Genomic DNA, 6447 nt, shown 5'->3' with positions numbered 1-6447 from the left:
TGAAAACTGAGACAGTCATGACTGCCACCCCCAGGAGTCCTGCCCTTTCCCAGCCACCCTGGAGCTCCCCAAACCCAGCAGCTGGCAGGGCAGGGGGCCTCCAGCCCTCCTGCAGGCATTCAGCTTGGCTAGAGCCTGTTTGAATGGGTCCTGAGAGACTTCCCTGGTGGTGCTAGTGGTAAAGAACCCACCTGCCAAGGCAGGAGACACAAGAGATGTGGGTTGGATCCCTGGCTTGGGAAGATCCCCTGGAGGAGGAAATGGCAATGCATTCCAGTATTCTTGCCTGGAAAAACCCATGGACAGAGGAGCCTGGTGGGCTACAGTCCATAGGGTCGCAAAGAGTCAGACACAACTGAAGCCACTTAGCACATGCACACATTAGAGACTTGGAATAGCCTCCCTGAATAATCTAACCTATGAACAGTGGATCATTCTATCACTGATGGATCTTCAGATAGAACCAGAGTCCCAGAAGCACAGAGGCCTAACGGAACAGTGCCTGGACTAGAAGGTGTCCCGCTGTGCCCCCATCACACACAAGAAGAGGCTTCAGACTTTGAATCCAATACGCAGTGTCCCTGTCCTGATTCATGCTTACTCTCTCTGTAAGTGCTGGCTCCTATGACAAAACAAGCCTCAACACGACTCTTGTTTCTCACAGTTCTAGAGGCTAATAAGTCTGAGATCAAGGTGTGACTTGAAACCTGGTGGGGGTCTACTTCCTGATTTATAAGCTTCCATCTTTTACTGTATCCTCATATGACAGAAGGTGCCAGAGAGCCCTCTGGGGTCTCCTTTAGAAGAGCACTAATCTCTTTCCTTACGGCTCCACCCTCATCCCCTAATCAACCCCCAGTACCCACCCCCCGCCAGTATCCTCACATTAGGGGATGGATGTCAACCTATGAATTCTGAGAAGCACTCACCAGGCCTGGTGGGCAGACACCGGTATATGCTAGAACTGTCAGTTACAGTTGTGAGAACGAAGAACAGGCCTCCTGGGTTTATGGAATAATCTTTTGAGAGTCCTGGTAATGAGCAAATGCCCTCAAGCTAGGTCAACTGGGTGATGCTGACAAGTTAAGAGATTCTGGGCCTGGGCTGAGGGTGGCATCTCAGACTTGCAGACGCTGCCTGTTTCCCCTCCCCCATTCCCGGGAAGTTCTCACAGTAAGAGCCAATCAACCTTTCTGATCATCTCAGCCTGCTGACTGTGAACAGGAGACAGAGACCAGCATGGGGATGAAACCCGCAGAGCAGCTGGAACCAGGGTACAGGCAGGAAGGAGAACCAAGCTGTTGACCTCATTCTGTTCCTCTGCCACTAAAAGTTTTGGGGAAAAAAAAAATTCTACACCAGCAGTCTCAACTTCCTTTTTTTATTCTATTGTCTGTTTTCACCATTCTGCAGAAACTGCTTTCACTGAAGTCACAACCTGCCAAACTCAACTACCCCATTTCCACTTTCTTGTGATGTTCCTCTGCCTGTGATGTTGGCCTTGAGAGCAGGAATGGATGTTTCCACCAGTGTCTATCACGGAGCACAGTGACTGATTCCCAGAAAGCATGCAATACATTATTTTTTGAAAGAATGAATAATTGTTATTGATGAAGGAAAGACAAGCGTCACCTCTTCTCTGGACTCCCATAGCATTTTGCTTAAGATCTTCTGTGGTCACTTATTACTCCTCATTTGTGTTCCCAAGGGGTGTACAGCATCCACTGGCTCCCGGCCTAGCACAGGGCTTGGCATATAATAGACTCTCAGGAAAAGTCTGCAGCATAAATGAAGCTGGGGACTGGTGTGACTCAGCAACGGTGCTCCAGTTACTCCAATGATTTGTAATAAATCACCCCAGGATTTAGTGACTTAAAACAATAATCACTTGTTATTTTTCTTCATGGTTTCTGCTTTGCCAAGAATCCAGGAAGGCTCGCTCACATGGCTGACAAGTCTGTGCTGCCTCTTGGCTGGGGTCCCTTGTTCCCCTCCTTGTAGGCCTCTCCACAGAGCTGCTTAAGCATCATTAGGATGTGACAGGTGGCCTCCCCCCAGGCAAGTGCTACAGGTCAGGGTGCAAGCCCTAGCGCCTCTTGTGACCTAGCCTCAGGAGTCCCATGCTATCCTGTCCCCGTATTTTACTGACCGCACATGGCCAGTCCGCGTCTGGCATGGGAGGAGACTTTGCAAGGGCCTGAATATCAAGAAGTGAGGATCATCAGAACCATCTTGGAAACTGGGCAGAGTACACGATTAGCCATTGGAAAACAATGAGACAAAGCTACTCCCTAGGCATTCATCTAAAGGCGGTTGTGAGCTCTGAAGCCTGGAAGAAACTGTTGTGGCTCTCTGAAGAGACGGCCATCTGGATGGAGGGTACCTTGCCACCAACACCCAGGCCCAAGTTCTCTTCCAATGGAGTTGCGGACTTCCAATGGAGTCTAGAAGTGACTCTTTAACCTCGCAAACAGCACAGCCATCTCCTGGGAGGCCAGTCTGCAGTCTGCGGTTGGTGAAGACTTGAAGACACTCGTCTTTGGGCAGAAGCCAGACTTGGTTCCTCTGCTGTACTGAGGCTGCCTTCAAGGCCTGGCCTAGACTGGATGCCTGCCTTTGGGTCTCCCTGCAGCCTCTCTGCGTGTCCCTGGTCTCAGTGACAGCACCTCTGCTGTTCTGCTGTGTCCTCCAGGGGCATCTGGGCTTTGAGAAGCCTGGAGGAGACCCACCCCTACAGCATGCCTCGGGGAGTCTTTTCATAAGGCGAACAGTCACTGTAAAAGAGAAGGGCAGAAACTCTGAGGAACCCACAAGAATCACACATTCCCCAGCTGTGCATTTAATAACAAGCGTCCTTTTGATCTGGTAGACAGTCCAGAATGTGTTTACATACCCATTTCTTACTGTCGCTGTAGTGTTTTTAGGTGATCAGATAAATTTAAAGGGCTACAAACAAGAATTATATAAAATAATAACAAATACTTACTGGTAATAATTGAAAAAAGGAAATATGGGGGCTACATATCTATTTTTATTCACGGAAAATAAAAAATAACTTTGGAGGTGATAGGCAAAATTTCTTTTCCTTTTTTGATTGAGGTAAAAAAATTCCAATATTTAATAGCTTCTATGCCAATTTTCTTTAAACATTTTTGAATGTTTTGTTTTCTTAAAGTGTAGCTAGAAAAGATCTTTTCATTTCTATTTTCAGTACAGTGTCTGAAATGAAAACCCAAAGTATAGGTTTAAAAGCTGCTGACTTGTTCAACTAAAGACTCCAATCACTGTTATTGAACAAATGTTATTACTTTTTAAATTTAAACATGACTCTATTTTTAGTCTACAGGCTGAATTTATTTGCATATTCATGGAAATGATGATTTACTACCAAATTCTTATCAGGTTAATTTCAACCTGCCTTCACTGATATCTTATTATACACTAATTAAACACTCATAAATTCTATGAACATTTACTTTTGCTTTATTAATAATTTTCCTGTGATTGAACAGAAGGCTTTAAGCTATGAAAATACTCAGTACAGGATATGGATCTACAGTCAGCCTTTGAATTGCAAACTGTTTCTTAGAAATAAATGAGTCCTTTAAAAATGTTAAACTTCTCTTTTAGCAAACCATCATAATGCATGAATTGTAGAATGTACAGCTCTTCACATCTAAATATCTCTAGAATAAGATGCATCATAGAATCCGTTGCTTCTTAGATTCCTTGAATATGCTGTGTTCATACTTTGGGACTTTAGCTAAACACTCCAGCGGCCTGAAAATGGCTGCAGAGGACACATGATGGACACAGCCAGGGCAGCTAACTTCCCAGGTCTGCCAAGGATGTCAGTTACTTCTCCCTGCACTGTTCCCCACCCAGGGATTGAACCCGGGTCTCCTGGATTGCAGGCAGATCCTTTACCGTCTGAGCCACCAGGGAAGATCTTTCCTCTTAAAACAACAAAACAAAAAGCGTCCCCTTGGAAATAATGGCAATGGAGTTGCTTTTGTTAAAAGAGAGTGATTTTTTTTTTTATAACATATATATTTTTTTTCCTCCATGGGTCTTCAGTTCCCAAGAGCTACTGAGACATTAACTCCTGAGGTTAGATAAAATGGCCTTTGGTCTGCCTTTTCCTTATTTGAAAAGCTCTTAAAGGAAATGTATAACAATAAACCTTCTCTATTAAAGTCCCTAAGACACAACTCACTATTAAAAAAAAAAAATTATGGCACATATGTCTTGGATTCTAGTCAAAAAAGTTTAGATCCTGAAGTAGTGGGTCCCCCTGATCGTCGCCTCACCCTTCAAGGACATGGCTGAAACCGTGACAAGGTGGGAAACAGCTGCACTGAAACGCGGCTGTAGTATCTGGAGAGCTTAGGACAGCTTCTGGGTGCAGGGAGTCAGCCGTTACAGGCCATTATGACAGTTTCTCCTCATTGCATGTATATTTATTTAATTACTGAACTCAATATTCTTTGGAGATTCACTGGGTGAATACTGATTAGAGTTAATATATGTCAATTAAAAATTAATATGTGCATGGCAACGAGTGTTGAATTTTTTTCCTATGAAACAAAGACATGCTTCTTTGGTGTCAATGAAGGAATGTTAAATACTGTCAAAGTTAGGAATAATGAAAAAATTTAGATTTTCAGGTAGGGTAATTCTTGTGTACAGAACCTAAAAGATGAGAGACCTCCAGAATTAACTTTCTTAAACACATATATTGGACACAATGTGATCAAGCATTGCTTCCAAACTTAAAAATCGCTACTTAAGGTTTTTGGCAATAGTTCATGTAAATTACATCCTTTAGAAAACACATTGCACAATGGCACAAAATCTATAGCCCCATAAAAACTGATACATTTGCCAAAAGGTGGTGGAAAAGGTAAAGACATAATTGCAGCAGTTATATATACAAATATATACAGGCTTTTACAGGTGTTTTCATTGTGCCTTCATTTGTGTAACAGGCTACTGCAAAATTCAGTGACTTTAAATAGTTTTCCCTTTACTGTTTTTCCTATTTTGAGGGTCAGGAATTTGAGCAAGACTCTGCTGGGTGGTTCCTTTGTTGCACATGGCATCAGTGGAGGTCACTAAGAGGTCAGCGGGCAGATGGGCAAGTCTGGAGGAGCTAATAAAACCCAGAAGGATGCAGCAGGGGACCCTGGAAGGTAGGACCTCCAGCTGGCAATGGTGACCAGAAGACAGATAGGGTAGCCTTTCCGGTAGTGGTCTCAAGGGAGGAGAACTTCTTAAATGTCAGTTCAGGGCTACACAAGAGTAGGTTCCCAAGGCCTCAGGGGAAGACGCGAGTTTCCTTATACCTTAATCTTGTAAATTCCAGATTTTCTGGAAAATCCTCCATATTCTGTTTTTCAAAGCAAGCCACTGGGGTCAGCCTTAATTCAAAAGGTGGAGAGTTAGACTGTACCTCTCAATGGGAGGAGCGCAACGAACACGAGGCCAATTCTAACTTACACACCTCTAGACCATTTGCCGGAGCACCCGGGCGCAGCAACTGGCACTACACTTTCTTTTCTAGGATGCCCATGGCTAGACGGACACCACTTACTTCTGCGCCACGTTCTGGCCCTCTGCCAGTGGAAGACGACGCCAAACTCCCAGATCCTAGAGCTGCCCATTTTTCCTTCACTAAGCCCTACGACCAACAAGTCTTTTTATGTCTCTGGTCTGTTTGTGTGTCTATTACTTTCAGGTCACTCATGGATCATAGTAAGTCAGGGCTACAAGGGACGCGGGAGAGAGACTCAGGTCCTATTTTATAGACGAGGAAATTTAGCTTTAAAGTAACTGTGTGACCTGGCCAAGGTCAGAAACTGATTATGGGCGGAGCCGCAGTTGCAATGCTTGAAGAGAAGCCATTCTGACTTGCCCGTGGAATGGACATCCTGTCACCTCTTCTCGCCCTAGGAGCGGCCCATCATTCTTGATGCAGTCTCCTATTACATCACGAAACATTTAGAAAGAAGCTGTTTATTTCAAGCACAGCAATTTAGTCTTATACATTGGACTTTTTTTTTTTTCAGTCCACGGTCAGCAGACAGGGTGTGCAGGTGGTCGCCTCTAGTTGGAAGGTCATGATACAAAGTTAACAGGAGCCACTCGTTCTATCAGATTGTGCTGTTTTACCTTTGAAAGTGAAAGTGAAAGCGGCTCAGTTGTGTCCGACTCTTTGCGACCCCATGGACTATTCATGGGATTCTCCAGGCCAGAATATTTCTGGCCTTTCCCTTCTCTCAACCGAGGGATCGAACCAAGGGGATCTTCCCAAGCCAGGGATCGAACCCAGGTCTCCCGCATTGCGGGCGGATTCTCTACCAGCTGAGCCACCAGGGAAGACCGCTTTAATTACTTCTATGACACCCTTTCCCTGGCTGTCCCTCCCATTTCAAACAGACAAGGGGT

Source organism: Bubalus bubalis, chromosome 10 (genome assembly GCF_019923935.1).
Source record: "Bubalus bubalis isolate 160015118507 breed Murrah chromosome 10, NDDB_SH_1, whole genome shotgun sequence".
In the NCBI taxonomy this organism is placed as follows: Eukaryota; Metazoa; Chordata; class Mammalia; order Artiodactyla; family Bovidae; genus Bubalus; species Bubalus bubalis.
Note: the sequence above shows the minus strand (reverse complement) of the source record.